Here is a 17,500-nt window from a genome sequence, read left to right as displayed (position 1 = left end):
CTACTACTACTACTACTACTACTACTACTACTACTACTACTACTACTATACTACTACTACACTACTACTACTACCTACTACTACTACTACACTCCTACTACTACTACTACTACTACTACTACTACTACTACTACCGCCGCTACTGCTACCGCCGCTACTGCTAACCGCTGCTACTACCGCTACTACTACTACACTGCTACTACTGCTACTACTACCACTGCTACTACTACTGCTGCTGCTACTACTCACCACCACCCAGTTCTCAGAATGGACAAAGTGGACGGGCCCCCTGGCCTTCCTCTGGACGGCTTCATGGATGATGCGTCCAGTCACACCGTCGACCAAGAAACATGCCCACGAAGGCCCGCTCAGGGTGGGCGTCTGTACTCTCCGTCACCACCGCCAGCAGGTTAGGGTTCAGGTACTGTGGTAAAAAGGAAAGAGACTGTTATTCAGGTCTGCACACAATATTACTATTTTATTCATTCCAAAACGTTTGTATTTCGCACTTGTCCCTCGTGAAGTATTAAAATGTTCATCTTTTGTTGCCAGTTTTAAACGTTTCATTTAAAAACTAGTCCAGGACTGGATCTGGGAAACCATCCCTTAATCTGTAATTGTTGAGTGTGGACACTGTAGTTTACTGGTTCGTTGAGCTGTCATTACACTACCTTGTAGAGAACACTACGGTCTCCCATCACTCTGCCCTGAGAGTGGACATGCTCGTTGGGTCTCTTCCCACTGACCGGCTACTATCTTCTGGACATCAGTAGGTAAGGACCACCTCCCAGATCCGCTCTGTGGACAGGTCCTGGATGAACACACACACAATGAATATCTCACACACACACACGCAATGAATGTCTCACACACACACAATGAATGTCTCACACACACACAATGAATGTCTCACACACACAATGAATGTCTCACACACACAATGAATGTCTCACACACACACACACACACAATGAATGTCTCACACACACAATGAATGTCTCACACACACACACAATGAATGCCACATCACGCAGACACACACAATGAATGCCACATTCACGCAGACACACACAAACTAATGTTCCATGCTCGCACAAACAAACAAACACAAACACACACACACACACACACACACACACACACACCGTGTTAAGTCACCTTGCGCAGCCTGAATCCAGACAGGTTTCCCTGATCTGAGCGGATCAGGTAGAAGAAGATCGAGGAGGCCATCTCCTGGAGCTGCTGCAGGACGTTCTTAGTGGAGGGGAAGGCTGTCACCTGGAGGGAGGACAATCATTAAACAAATACAGAATAATTTATTAGTGCACAGTAATCAGCTGTGAGGTCAGTCAACAATAACAGGTACATTAGAAAACATTGGTGCAATCTCTCCCACAATGCCCCCACCAAGACCTTAAATCAGACAGCCCTAGACTTACCTTGTATTGGTCATCGACCAGCAGCAGGACCTTGGCGTAATCCTGGTCTATAACAGGTAGTAGTAGTGACTGGAGGATGGGGCGGGGCAGGGCCGGCAGGGCGATGTGACTCTTCCTGCCAAAGATGGGGTTGAACACATGCAGGGAGGCCAGGCCAGTGTCCTGGGGGGGAGGTAGAACATTTTTTTTTGAAAACTAGGAGACATTTCACCCAACATTACATCAAGTTGGAAAAGAGGCAGCCCTGCATAGCTATGTAAACACCTAGGACCTAAATCCTACTGAGATGCTTTAACTATGTATTTTTCATGTTCAAGATCAAACAACTAAGTTAATTTGCCATATGTAATAAATAATGAATAATAACTTATAAAATAACACCCACAGAATGGTGTAGTAAAGACTAGTTTGCAACACGGTGTTGTTCCTACCTTATCCTTGATGAGCAGAGTGCATTGTGGGGGATGGGGGAAGTGTGCGGTGGTCCTCTGGACTATCAGTTTGAAAACTGCGTTGGGCTGGACATTCTCCAGGTAGTGCTTCCACAGAATAGAGCCTGACTTGCTGTCGATGCCAAAGAGCTGGAACCAAAACAGAGATGAAAAAGATTAAATCCTTCAGCTAAATAGAGTGGCCTATAAAGTATGACTGAAGACTATTGGCTGAGATGAACGTGCTATGAAACAACTAAACATTCCAATAGTTTACTCATCGATTGCACACAACAACAAAAAAAACAAGACATTCAGAGCATATAGAGCTTGTGTTACTACGATGACTGAAGTGACAACATCCAGCATAGTGATAGGCAAGTAATCCAGTCCTCCAACGGATGTCAAAGCTCAATCCCTTTCGTTTCTAATAGCGTAAAACTATACTGAACAAAAATATAAAAACACAACATGGAACAATTTCTAAAGATTTTACCGAGTTACAGTTCATTGAAGGAAATCAGTCAATTGAAATAAATCCATTAGGTCCTAATCTATGGATTTCACATTACTGGGAATATCAATATAAAAACAAAAAAGGTAGGGGCGTGGATCAGAAAACCATTCAGTATCTGGTGTGACCAACATTTTCCTCATGCAGCGTGAACTCATCTCCTTCGCATAGAGTTGATCAGGCTGTTGATTGTGGCCTGTGGAATGTTGTCCCACTCCTGGGGGCAATGGCTGTACGAAGTTGCTGTGGTACACATTGATCCAGAGCATCCCAAACATGCTCAATGGGTGACATGTCTGGTGAGAATGCAGACAATGGATCCAGGAATTGTTTACAGATCCGCGTGACATGGGGCTGTGCATCATCATGCTGAAACATGAGGTGATGGCGGAGGATGAATGGCACGACAATGGGCCTCAGGATCTCGTCACGCATGTCTCTATGCATTCAAATTGCTATAGATAAAATGCAATTGTGTTCGTTGTCCATAGCTTATGCCTGCCCATAACATAACCCCATCGCCACCATGGGGCACTCTGTTCACAACTTGCCCACACGTGGTCTGCAGCTGTTGGTCCGGTTGGACATACTGACAAATTCTCTAAAACAACGTTGGAGGCGGCTTATGGTAGATAAATGAATATTCAATTTTCGGCCAAAATTTGAGATAAATAAGCTTTTTGTGCGTATGGAACATTTCTGGGATCTTTTATTTTAGCTCATGAAACATGGGACCAACACTTTACAAGTTGTGTTTATTTTTCTTCAGTGTATTTGGTGGAATGGTGCTTTGTGGCTGCCGGAACAGGAAAGTCAAATGTTGTCTTGATGACTATGTTAAGTTTGTTTTGACTCTAGTGTTCCATTTGTACATGTGGATTTGTGGGGCATAACAACAAAAACGGATGAGCTTTGTAATGTTCCAAAACAATAAAATGTGTACAGTGCATTCGGAAAGTATTCAGATCCCTTGACTTAAATTGCTTTTCCCCCACGAATCAATCTACACACAATACCACATAATGACAAAGTAATAACAGGTTAAGACATTTTGCAAATGTATGAAAAAAAAACATTTAAACTGAAATATAACATGTACATAAGTATTCAGACCCTTAGTACCTTGGCAGCGATTACAGCCTCAAGTTTTCTTGGGTATGACGCTACAAGCTTGGCACACCTGTATTTGGGGAGTTTCTCCCATTCTTCTCCGCAGATCCTCTCAAGCTCTGTCAGGTTGGATGGGGAGCGTCGCTGCACAGCTATTTTCAGATCTTTCCAGAGATGTTAGATCAGGTTCAAGTCAAGGCTATGGCTGGGCAACTCAAGACATTCAGAGACTTGTGCTGAAGCCACTCCTGCGTTGTCTGGCTGTGTGCTTAGGGTTGTTGTCCTGTTGGAAGGTGAACCTTCGCCCCAGTCTGAGGTCCTGAGCACTCTGGAGCAGGTTTTCATCAAGGATCTCTCTGTACTTTGCTCCGTTCACCTTTCCCGTGTTCCTGACTTGTCCTCCCAGTCCCTGCCGCTGAAAAAACATCCCCACAGCATGATGCTGCCACCACCACCATGCTTCACCGAAGGGATGGTGCCAGGTTTCCTCCAGACGTGACGCTTGGCAATCAGGCTACAGAGTTCAATCTTAGTTTCATCAGACCAGAGAATCTTGTTTCTCATGGTCTGAAAGTCTTTAGGTGCCTTTTGGCAAACTCCAAGCAGGCCGTCATATGCCTTTTACTAAGGAGTGGCTTCCGTCTGGCCACTCTACCATAAAGGCCTGATTGGTGGAATGCTGCAGAGATGGTTGTCTTTCTGGAAGGTTATCCCATCTCCACAGAGGAACTCTGGAGCTCTTTCAGAGTGACCATCAGGTTCTTGGTCCCTCCATGACGAAGGCCCTTATCCCACGATTGCTCAGTTTGGCCGGGCGGCCAGCTCTTGGAAGAGTCTTGGTGGTTCCAAACTTCTTCTATTTAAGAATGATGGAGGCCACTGTGTTCTTGGGGACCTTCATTGCTGCAGAAATGTTTTGGTACCCTTTCCTAGATCTGTGCCTTGACACAATACTGTCTCGGAGCATCCACGGACAATTCCTTCGACGTCATGGCCTGGTTTTGCAAAGCTGCCATCAAGGCAACGGGTGGTTACTTTGAAGAATCTCAAATTATAAAAATATATTTTGATTTGTTTAACACTTTTTTGGGTTACTACATGATTCCATGTCTGTTATTTCATAGTTTTCATGTGTTCACTATTATTCTACAATGTAGAAATAGTAAAATAAAGGTGTACAATAAACTTTTGGACTGGTACTGTATATATATAACCAGTTTATATTTCAGATTGTTTTCCACAAATAACATAACGAGTGGATCTTACAGTTTCCATTAAAAAAATTAATAATTATTGACTGAATATATGGGGACATTTTTCCAGGTGTGGGCCTTGTGTTCTAAAAATGTATTTTGTTTTTCATTTGAGTACTAAGTACAAAAAATAATAATAATACATACATACAGTTGAAGTCAGAAGTTTCCATACACCTAACCAATCTACACCAAATACATTTAAACTCAGTTTTTCACAATTCCTGTCTGAGGTCAGTTAGGATCACCACTTTGTTTTAACAATGTGAAATGACAGGAATAATAGTAGAGAGAATGATTTATTTCAGCTTTTATTTTCTTCATCACATTCCAGTGGGTCTAGAAGTTTACATACACTCAATTAGTATTTGGTAGCATTGCCTTTAAATTGTTTAACTTGGTCAAACGGTTCTGGTAGCCTTCCACAAGCTTCCCAACAAATAAGTTGGGTGAATTTTGGCCCATTCCTCCTGACAGAGCTGGTGTAACTGAGTCAGGTTTGTAGGCCTCCTTGCTCGCACATGCTTTTTCAGTTCTGCCCACAAATGTTCTATAGGATTGAGGTCAGGGCTTTGTGATGGCCACCCTATACCTTGACTTCGTTGTCCTTAAGCCTTTTGCCACAACTTTGGAAGTATGCTTGGGGTCATTGTCCATTTGGAAGACCCATTTGCGACCAAGCTTTAACTTCCTGACTGATGTCTTGAGATGTTGCTTCAATATATCCACATCATTTTCCTACCTCCTAATGCCATCTATTTTGTGAAGTGCACAAGTCCCTCCTGCAGCAAAGCACCCCCACAACATGATGCTGCCACCCCCGGTGCTTTCACGGTTGGGATAGTGTTCTTCAGCTTGCAAGCCTCACCCTTGTTCCTCCAAACATAAACGATGGTCATTATGGCCAAACAGTTCTATTTTAGTTTCATCAGACCAGAGGACATTTCTCCAAAAAGTACCATCTTTGTCCCCATGTGCAGTTTCAAAACCGTAGTCTGGCTTTTTTATTGTGGTTTTGGAGCAGTGGCTTCTTGCTTGCTGAGCAGCCTTTCAGGTTATGTCAATATAGGAACGTTTTACTGTGCATATAGATACTTTTGACCCTCTTTCCTCCAGCATCTTCACAAGGTCCTTTTCTGTTGTTCTGGGATTAATTTGCACTTTTCGCACCAAAGTACATTAATCTCTAGGAGACAGTAAATAAAGGTGAAATAAAAAATACAAAAAAAACAGAACACGTCTCCTTCCTGAGCGGTTTGACGGGCTGCGTGGTCCCATGGTGTTTATACTTGCGTACTATTGTTTGTACAGATGAACGTGGTACCTTCAGGCGTTTGGAAATTGCTCCCAAGAATGAACCAGACTTGTGGAGGTCTACAATTTTTTTTTCTGAGGTCTTGGCTGATATCTTCAGATTTTCCCATGATGTCAAGCAAAGAGGCACTGAGTTTGAAGATGTACCTGTAGATGTATTTCAAGGCCTATCTCCAATTGACTCAAATTATGTCAATTAGCCTATCAGGAAGCTTCTAAAGCCATGACATCATTTTCTGGAATTTTCCTAGCTGTTTAAAGGCACAGTCAACTTAGTGTATGTAAACTTCTGACACAATTGAATTGTGATACAGTGATTATAAGTGAAATAATCTGTCTGTAAACAATTGTTGGAAAAATGACTTGTGTCATGCACAAAGTAGATGTCCTAACCGACTTGCCAAAACTATAGTTTGTTAACGAGAAATTTGTGGAGTGGTTGAAAAACGAGTTTTAATGACTCCAACCTAAGTGTACAGTATGTATATTTCCCACTTCAACTGTACATATACACACACTGCTTGTTTTCAAAAAGTCTAAACATTTATGAGCCTCATCAGGACTATAATAAAGTGCTACCAATGTTGGTGCGGAGGTTGACAGGCAGTAGATCCCATCTAGCCCAATGTTGGTGCTGAGGTCGACAGGCAGTAGATCCCATCTAGCCCAATGTTGGTGCGGAGGTCGACAGGCAGTAGATCCCGTCTAGCAGCTGAACTAGTTTCTTATTTTCTTCTATACATGTTTTTAAAACCAGGTAGTTTCTCAACTTCTGCCATCCACACACACACACACACACACACACACACACACACACACACACACACACAACACACACTCCGGCTCACCTTGCCCGAGGCCGTGACCATGACCATCATCTTCTGCAGGTTGAACTCATCCCTGGACAAGGTTTCTATGGGTGACCTCGTTCTAACCTGGCTTGCGTGGTTTACGGGCTTCGTAGAACAGTTGCCACAGGTGTGCCAGCCACACCTGGAGCAGAGTCACCTGGGATGACAGACGCTTCAGGACCATGGGGAACAAGCCGTCTGAGGTGGGGGGGGGGGGGGGGGGGGGAGACAGACACATGTTGGTATCTACAGTTCCACTCAGAATCTTATTTCTTTAGATTCAAATCCATTATTGTTAGGAAGTGATGTGTGTTCACAACAGCAGGCTGGATTCCTCTACGGGAGACACTAAAAATACCCCAACGATGAGAACAAACTAATCTACGACGAAATACAAAATGACAGACTACAAGCAACAAACCAACAACAAAAGCATGAAACTTTATCAGAGCAATTTGCTACTGATCTTACAAAATACAACACCTTCAACGTAGGACAACAGAAAGTACGGAAAGCTCATAGCGTTACCTTGAATGGCTGGATCCAAGCGTAGCAATGAGAAAACCAAGAGAGATAGAGGCGAGACATGAAGCCAACGGCGGATAATAATACATTCAGGAGTATTAACTTAAGACATGGTCAGTAACATACTTCCATAAAACAAATAAAAAAAGAGATAAAAAAACATTAAAAAGTGAAATATTTAGAAGTAAAAAAAAAAAATGTTAAATGTTTTTTTGAATTAAATGTTAAACTTGAACAGATAGATCTGAAGAGAATGACTAGGCATTGAGGGTATTGTTTCGAGACAACTCCTTTCTTTTGTGTCATCCTCATTATTTATGCACGGTTATACTTTGCTAAGCATTGCTTTAATTATCAAATGAATCGTGTTAGCCAGGAAGCTTTGATGTTCTTTACCAGCCTTCTTGCAAACTTCTCCCCCTCCAGCTCTGCCTGTGTCCCAGTGTAGTGCAGGTCCACCATCTCCATGGTAACAACATCAGCCAGGGCCTCCTCTCTGGTCCAGACCACAGACGTCCTGGAATCACAGTGGTTGGTTAGAAGCCTCGTCCAGTGTGTGTGTGAGCGTGACAGTGTGTGTGTGTGTGTGTGTATGAATGTTCCAGTGTGTGTGTGTGCGTGTGTGTGTGAACGTTCATAGTGGGCGTGTTGTGTGTGGTACGTTCCAGTGTGTGTGTGTGTGTGAGCGTTCCAGTGTGTGTGTGAACGTTCCCAGTGTGGTGTGTGTGTGTGTGTGAGCGTTCCAGTGTGTGTGTGAGCGTTCCAGTGTGTGTGTGAACGTTCCAGTGTGTGTGTGTGTGTGTGTGTGTGTGTGTGTGTGTGTGTGTGTGTGTGTGGATGGAATGTTCCAGTGTGTGTGTGTGCGTGAACGTTCTTGTGTGTGTGTGTGTGTGTGTGTGTGTGTGTGTGTGTACGTTCCTGGTGTGTGGTGTGTGTGTTGTGTGTGTGTGTGTGTGTGTACGTTCCGTGTGTGTGTGTGTGTGTACGTTCCTGTGTGTGTGTGTGTGGGTGTACGGTTCCTGTGTGTGTACGTTCCTGTGGTGGGTGTGTGTGTGTGTACGTTCCTGTGTGTGGGTGTGTGTGTGGTGTGTGTGTACCTGGCTGCTGTATAAAGGTGAGTAGCGTGGTCCTGTGTCTGTACGAGTGACCCTGTAGCCACAGAGTCGTCCTTCTTCAGGAAGGCATGGACGTACAGCTGGGGAGGAGAAAAACATCAGACTGTTACAGACACATCATTTAAACACCCGACTTCCTGAAACCAAAAAAATAAGTCTTTAAGGCACACCCATGATTGAGTTCCCTCCAACACCTCTACACAGGTATATTCCAACAGGTGATGGGTAGGCCCGGTGGGGCTCATGCCAGACTACTCTATACCAGGTATATTCCAACAGGTGATGGGTAGGCCCGGTGGGGCTCATGCCAGACTACTCTATACCAGGACTTTGTCAACTTTGATGAGGGTCGGGGCCACAGAACTCATCATGAGGAGCCGCAGTGGCTCGTGGGTCTGCGTACCCACATCCGTACACCCCCCCTTCCCCCCGTCTTGACAGCGGAGAGACATTTTGTACGTTTTAGAGTACATTTTTGTGAAATTCTACTCATTTTACCATGCGGCGGAGAGAAATATTGGCATGTTTTTAATATGATATCTGAGTGAGACTAACAAAATCAATGGGGGCCCCCTGGCTGGTAATTCAACCATTACAAGTTTAGATAGCTGGCCGTTAGACAAACTTGACAATCCCCCCTCCAAAAAACATGCTGATAATATCAGGTTAATTGGGCTAATTGACTGACATAAGAGAAAAACATGCTGATGCACAACCACATGTTGAAATTGCACCTTGTTTATTCTATCTACTATTCTACCTAGCAACAGTAAGTTGAGACCCCTGAGTAAATTGATCAGAGGGCCTTCAAAAAAAGATGGGCCGTGGGTCGCCCATCCCAGCTCTATAATCAATACCAGGGACGGGGGCAATGGGCTGCCGCCCTTTTGTAAGCCCGCAGATAAATTCCCAAAGACCCCCCCACAAAAAGAAAAAAACAACTAAAATCTCCGCTGTCAAGAGGGGTGGCCGCTAAAATGTTTTTCTTGCAAGTTGGGAGTACGGATGTGGGTACACAGACGAGCGAGCCACTGCAGCCCCCCATGACGAGTTCAGATTTTTTTGTGTGGCCCCCCCCACCCTCATCAAAGTTTCCAATCCCTACTCTATACTCCATCATAGTCTCATCAACATCTGTAGCGACACTCACCTTGTGTGGTTTCCCACCGTTCAGATCCAGAGGAAAGATTACCATGGTATCCAACAACCTAACACCAGAATCAGCGCTGAACAGATTGATAGCACAAGCCTGGAGTAGGAACAGAAAGGAGATTAAAACATAAAAAAATAAGTTACCTACTTCAGTATAACTAACTCCACACTATACGACCACATGCATGATGCGAAACTTTAGATTTTAGGTCATTCTGAGACATCTTAAAAACAACCGTTGTCGACTTTTTTTGTTGTTGTTGTTGACGACTCACGGTTTCGTTTTTGGGAGTCATGACGGCAGCAACAGTCTTCTCCCCTGTGGTGGCAAACGAGACCAAGAACGCCTAGAAACATGGACATTCTGCAGTCAGTCAGCCAGCCAGTCACAGAACTCATTCAGCTCCATTGATCTCCCAACTAACAACATTTGAGGACAAATCTTGTTCAGGTTTAAATTGATTTTTTTAAATAATAATATATGCCACTTAGCAGAATCACTATCCAGAGAGATGTGTAGTAAAGGAAACAAATAAGTGGCAATAATAATAATTGCCTGTCTGGGATAAATGAAGTTTATTAAATGAATGAATGGTTATTCTGTACCGGCTGGAAGTCTCGGAGTGGGGCGATGGTGTATCCATCAGCATTGAGCTGCAGCAGGACGTGGTGGTCTGGTCCGAGCTGGAGAAAGAACTCTGAGATGGGGGAGCGGGCCGGGTGAGGCTGGCTGGACACCAGGACGGGCTGGAAGCCTGGGGACACCTCTAGATCCAGAGACTAGGGGGGAGGGGGTAGAGAGAAGCGGGGGAGGGTTGTTTTGTAGATGTTTTAATCGAAAGCTACAATATATAGCCTGTTACACACCAACATGTCCACCTAACTGAGACTATGAAGACTGAAGACTTTGTTTACACTTCAGAGCTTCAAGTCATGGTTGAGCAAGAGTTACCTGTAGTGGGATCTGGTTGAAATGCGGCGTCTCCTCAGCCTGTATCGGGAGGGTGAGAGCGAGAGTGGCGGGGTCCACACACACCAGCATCCCTTGACCAACCACCACACTGGACTCAACACTGGACAACCACGGAGCTTCAACTGACCTCTGAGGACCATAACAGACATCACAACCAACAGGGTTAGAAATATGATGTGTATCGTAGAATTAAACAGAACACTCCATTATATTATAGAATTAAACAGAACACTCCATTATATTATAGAATTAAACAGAACCCTCCATTATATTATAGAATTAAACAGAACCCTCCATTATATTATAGAATTAAACAGAACACTCCATTATATTATAGAATTAAACAGAACACTCCATTTATTATATTATAGAATTAAACAGAACCCTCCATTATATTATAGAATTAAACAGAACCCTCCATTATATTATAGAATTAAACAGAACACTCCATTATATTATAGAATTAAACAGAACACTCCATTATATTATAGAATTAAACAGAACACTCCATTATATATAGAATTAAACAGAACACTCCATTATATTATAGAATTAAACAGAACACTCCATTATATTATGAATTAAACAGAACCCTCCATTATATGAATTAAACAGAACCCTCCATTATTTATAGAATTAAACAGAACACTCCATTATATTATAGAATTAAACAGAACACTTCCATTATATTATAGAATTAAACAGAACCCTCCATTATATTATATTGTAGAATTAAACAAGAACCCTCATTATTATTGTAGAATTAAACAGAACACTCCATTATATTATAGAATTAAACAGAACACTCCATTATATTATAGAATTAAACAAACACTCCATTATATTATAGAATTAAAAACAGAAGCCCTCCATTATTATAGATTAAACAGAACACTCCATTAAATATTATAGAATTAAACAGAACACTCCATTATATTATAGAATTAAACAGAACACTCCATTATATTATAGAATTAAACAGAACACTCCATATAATTAATATTGTAGAATTAAACAGAACACTCCATTATATTATATTATAGAATTAAACAGAACCCTCCATTATATTATATTGTAGAATTAAACAGAACCCTCCATTATATTATATTGTAGAATTAACAGAACCCTCCATTATATATAGAATTAAAAAGAACCCTCCATTATAATATTATAGAATTAAACAGAACACTCCATTATATTATAGAATTAAACAGAACACTCCATTATATTGTAGAATTAAACAGAACACTCCATTATATTGTAGAATTAAACAGAACACTCCATTATATTATAGAATTAAACAGAACCCTCCTTTATATTATATTATAGAATTAAACAGAACACTCCATTATATTGTAGAATTAAACAGAACACTCCATTATTTATAGAATTAAACAGAACACTCCATTATATTATAGAATTAAACAGAACCCTCCATTATTATAGAATTAAACAGAACCCTCCTTTATATTATATTGTAGAATTAAACAGAACCCTCCATTATTATAGAATTAAACAGAACCCTCCTTTATATTATATTATAGAATTAAACAGAACACTCCATTATATTATATTGTAGAATTAAACAGAACCCTCCATATATTATAGAATTAAACAGAACCCTCCATTATATTATATTGTAGAATTAAAAAGAACCCTCCATTATATTATAGAATTAAAAAGAACCCTCCATTATATTATATTATAGAATTAAACAGAACACTCCATTATATTATAGAATTAAACAGAACCCTCCATTATATTGTAGAATTAAACAGAACACTCCATTATATTATAGAATTAAACAGAACTTATATTATAGAATTAAACAGAACCCTCCATTATATTATAGAATTAAACAGAACCCTCCATTATATTATAGAATTAAACAGAACCCTCCATTATATTATAGAATTAAACAGAACATTATATTATAGAATTAAACAGAACACTCCATTATTTATAGAATTAACAGAACACTCCATTATATTATATTGTAGAATTAAACAGAACACTCCATTATATTACATTGTAGAATTAAACAGAACACTCCATTATATTACATTGTAGAATTAAACAGAACACTCCATTATATTATATTGTAGAATTAAACAGAACACTCCATTATATTATATTGTAGAATTAAACAGAACCCTCCATTATATTATATTATAGAATTAAACAGAACCCTCCATTATATTATATTATAGAATTAAACAGAACACTCCATTATATTATAGAATTAAACAGAACACTCCATTATATTGTAGAATTAAACAGAACACTCCATTATATTGTAGAATTAAACAGAACACTCCATTATATTATAGAATTAAACAGAACCCTCCTTTATATATTGTAGAATTAAACAGAACCCTCCATTATTATAGAATTAAACAGAACACTCCATTATATTATATTATAATTAAACAGAACACTCCATTATATTATAGAATTAAACAGAACACTCCATTATATTATAGAATTAAACAGAACCCTCCATTATATTATTGTAGAATTAAACAGAACACTCCATTATATTATATTGTAGAATTAAACAGAACCCTCCATTATATTATAGAATTAAACAGAACACTCCATTATATTGTATTGTAGAATTAAACAGAACACTCCATTATATTATATTGTAGAATTAAACAGAACACTCCATTATATTATATTGTAGAATTAAACAGAACCCTCCATTATATAGAATTAAACAGAACACTCCATTATATTGTATTGTAGAATTAAACAGAACACTCCATTATATATTGTAGAATTAAACAGAACCCTCCATTAATTATATTGTAGAATTAAACAGAACCCTCCATTATATTATATTGTAGAATTAAACAGAACCCTCCATTATATTATATTGTAGAATTAAACAGAACACTCCATTATATTGTAGAATTAAACAGAACACTCCATATATGTATTGTTTGTGTAGTGTCACAAGGTGAAAGACATATTTTTGTGATTGTTAATTATGTATTTAATAGTTAAATGCATAGAATTTGCCAAATGTAATTTCTTTTTTGTTTTGTGTTTGGTTCACACTAGAGTTTAATGTTGGGGAACTGGGTTACAGAGATTTACCAACCAAACCCACTCCATTTTCCCGGGATAAATAATTGCGAGAACCGTTAAAACTATAATAAATTATTTATTTATATGAAGAGCGTGATGTGAAAAACATCCCCAGACCATTATTCTTCCTCCACCAAACTTTACAGTTGGCACTATGCATTGGGGCAGGTAGCGTTCTCCTGGCATCCGCCAAACCCAGATTCGTCCGACGGACTGCCAGATGGTGAAACGTGATTCATCACTCCAGAGACACATTTCCACTGCTCCAGATGGTGGTGAGCTTTACACCACTTCAGCGCGATGCTTGGCATTGCGCATGGTGATCTTAGGCTTGTGTGCGGCTGCTCGGCCATGGAAACCCATTTCATGAAGCTCCCGACAAACAGTTCTTGTGCTGACGTTTCTTCCAGAGGCAGTTTGGAACTCGGTAGCGAGTGCTACGCACTTCAGCAGTCCCGTTCTGTGAGCTTATGTAGCCTACCACTTCGTGGCTGAGCCGTTGTTGCTCCTGGACTTTTCCATTTCACAACAACAGCACTTACAGTTGACCAGGGCAGCTCTAGCAGGGCAGAAATTTGACAAACTGACTTGTTGGAGTAAGTAAGGCTAATCTACTGCTAATGTTTGTCTATGGAGATTGCATGGCAGTGTGCTCGATTTTATACACCTGTCAGCAATGGATATGGCTGAAATAGCCAAATCCACTAATTTGAAGGGGTGTCCACATACTTTTGATTATATAGTGTATTAAACCTTAGTGCACATACTTAATGAAATGGTGTCTGTCCTCTGTACGTCTCTACACCATAGAGCAGTGGGGACATTCGGGGGGGGGAAAAAAACTGAAGAGTACAGATTATTGTAATTATATTATATATATATAATATATATATATATATATATATATATATATATATAACACACAAACGTTCTTGAGAAAGATAATAAATTAGTATTTATTGTTTCTCTTAATTTTGATGAGAGGCAATAAAGAAACAATAAATACTAATTTATTATCTTTCTCAAGGTTTGTGTGTCATATATAATTACAATAATCTGTACTCCTCATTCCCCCCCGCCCCAAAAAGTCCCCAGACACACACACTAGAGTTGCTGATGTGAAAAACACCATTTAAAATGATTTCAATAATTCAGAAGCACACCCAGTCTAGCGTTGTCAGACAAAACGAGTATCGAAACAGTTATGATCCGATTATGACCCGAGTCATTTTTATTGTTGTGATCTGTGATCGACAAAATATTTTTATTTTTTGGGGGGTGCCAGCGCATCATTCAATCAATTGTGAGGCATTAAGTGGTCTAAATACACAACTGGCTAGTTTCCTTCTCTGTAGAGAGAAGAGCAGGGCTGGACGTTGATCCTGATGCTCTGATTGGATAGAGAAAAGCTGTGTTTCTCTGACCACGTCGCATTCAGAATTTCACCCGATCATTTTCACTTCTCCGTTTGGTTGTGATCATTCAGCCTGCTACTATGATAAGTCACATGGTGAGGATTGACCCAGACACACACAGCCCTGATCCCAGACAACCTCAAAACAGCTGTGACAGATATGGAGTTATACTTTTATATAACGTGACATTTGATGAGGAGATGTCACAGAGTTCTAGTTACCTGCTTGATGATCTCTCCATCCTCTAGGCTGTAGGCTATGATAGTGTGAGAGTTGGGAACCAATCCCAACACATAGACCTCCTCTTCTCCCCCAGAGTACACTGCCTGGTACTGGACCGTATCACTGTGGGCAAAAAAATACTTACGAATTTAGCACCTAAATGCTGAAGACCTGGACTCAAAGGAGCATTTTAAATCTTTCAGATACTTTGTACATTTGTTTGTTTGAGCCTTTCTGGAGCACCAGATGGGCTTGCACTTTGGGACCATTTTTATTGTTTCCATTGCATCAGCTAAAGTATCTGAAAGAAAAGAGATACTGTTCGAACCCAGGTATGAGTACCAGTATCCTACTGTACCCTACCTATCAGGCAGGTTTTCCACCCATTTCTGGTGTCCATTGGTGAGGTAGTGGAGAGAGATCACAGCTTTCTTAAGCACCGCCACATGCTTTACTGTGTCCTGTATGGCCACAAAACAAGCAGCCTGGAAGCTGAAATAGAGAGAGACATTATGAGCAGTTAGTCATCTGGCAAAATATCTAAAATCATTGTCCATTTCTATTGAGTGTCTCTCAGCTACAAAACTGCAGTTAAATGGGGAAACGGGTAATCTGCACACGGGGACAACCACACGCACCTGCCAGTATCAAGCACGGCCTCCCAGTTCAGCCCACCCATGTTTGTGTCCCAGGAACGGAGCAAACGACCATCTCCGACCACCATCAGAGCATCTAGAGAAGACGTAAAGAACAGCCATTCAAATATCCGCTGTCAAAGATGAAGGCAGAATCTTAAAATGAACATAGGCAAAAATAAAGCCAATATAATTGACTCTGTACAACACAGTTATGTTGACTAAGCCAAGTAACTAGGCAGTCTACAATGAACTTAAAAAAAAGGCTATCGTCACCTTGTCCATGCAGCAGAATATATCTATGGTTCCCTCTGGTCCCGCCTTGTCAACATGTCTCCAAACTGTGAAGTAGGAATGAAAAATAATTAACTCTATGGAAGATATTCAACAACAATTATTAATTTATTTTTTTTGTCACAGATTTCAGACTAAAAGAGAAAAGCTAGAAACATATTTTGTATTGTAATATGAATGACAAAATACTCACAGAGATCTCCAGTCCTGGAGTTGAAAGAGGCAAAGATATTCTTGTCGGTGGCGAGAAACAGCTTTTTGATGACTGCGAATGCGAGTCAAAGTGAGCAAAGAGAGTCTTCCCCACATACTGCTGTCTCCTGGAAATAGGAAACAGAATATTTCACAGTCAAGACTAGCAGCCCACAGAGAAATCCTAGTCTTCTGTTGAAATATAGCTAGATATTTTTTTACTTTAGCTAATCAATCACCAATGTACATTTATCTTCTTCATTACTGCTGCGTTTTGAGACTCAGTATCATATCTGTGGCATAGACACCTGTCACAAAGAGCAGATGGGAGATGGGTCTTCTTCCCGCATGGATACTTGACCCCCAGTAAAGAAGAAGAGGAAGCAATCCAATAAGATATTTAAATTCGTGAGTGATTGGCGATATATTCCAACAAGCGACTGTCAATACAGGTGCAGACATGAAAAGGATACCTATTGACTTAACCCGACCCCAGAGACTTACTTACTGTCTTTTCGCCATGATCTATCATATTGGATGCTGTCAATGGTTAGCACATAGCACTAGCCTACGTTAGCTAAGCTGCATTGCGGAATCAATGGGCATTCTCAATCAACAGCTACATACCAATCAAATTTACCAACTTGATCTTCGAAGACAGCTTCACTCATGACAAATAAAGAAAAGAAGATTACAAATAGAAACGTTGGCTTAGACATTTTAGCAGATGGCTTCATAGAGAGATAACGACCCATGTACTAATCACTTCCGGGGTCGATGTTCTTCTTCCGTTTTGATTGGCGGTTTGTAAACTAATACATAAGGTGTATTACCGCCACCTACCGAGCTGGAGTGTGACACACACACACACACACACACACAAACACACAAACACAGGTGCTAAAACACACAGGGACACACACAGACACACAAACACACACACAGATGCCGAGAAAGAAGGAATTATAAATC

At 40.4% G+C, this 17,500-nt stretch overlaps 1 pseudogene; it reads right to left on the bottom strand.

Moving 5' to 3' along the window:
• The window catches only part of LOC115165306 (ER membrane protein complex subunit 1-like), a 22,423-nt pseudogene extending 5,098 nt beyond the window's left edge, over positions 1–17,325 (bottom strand).
• Positions 17,326–17,500: the final 175 nt, after the last annotated feature.

This window comes from Salmo trutta, chromosome 28 (assembly GCF_901001165.1).
Source record: "Salmo trutta chromosome 28, fSalTru1.1, whole genome shotgun sequence".
Taxonomy (NCBI): Eukaryota; Metazoa; Chordata; class Actinopteri; order Salmoniformes; family Salmonidae; genus Salmo; species Salmo trutta.
This window is presented reverse-complemented; position numbering and strand designations above follow the sequence as displayed.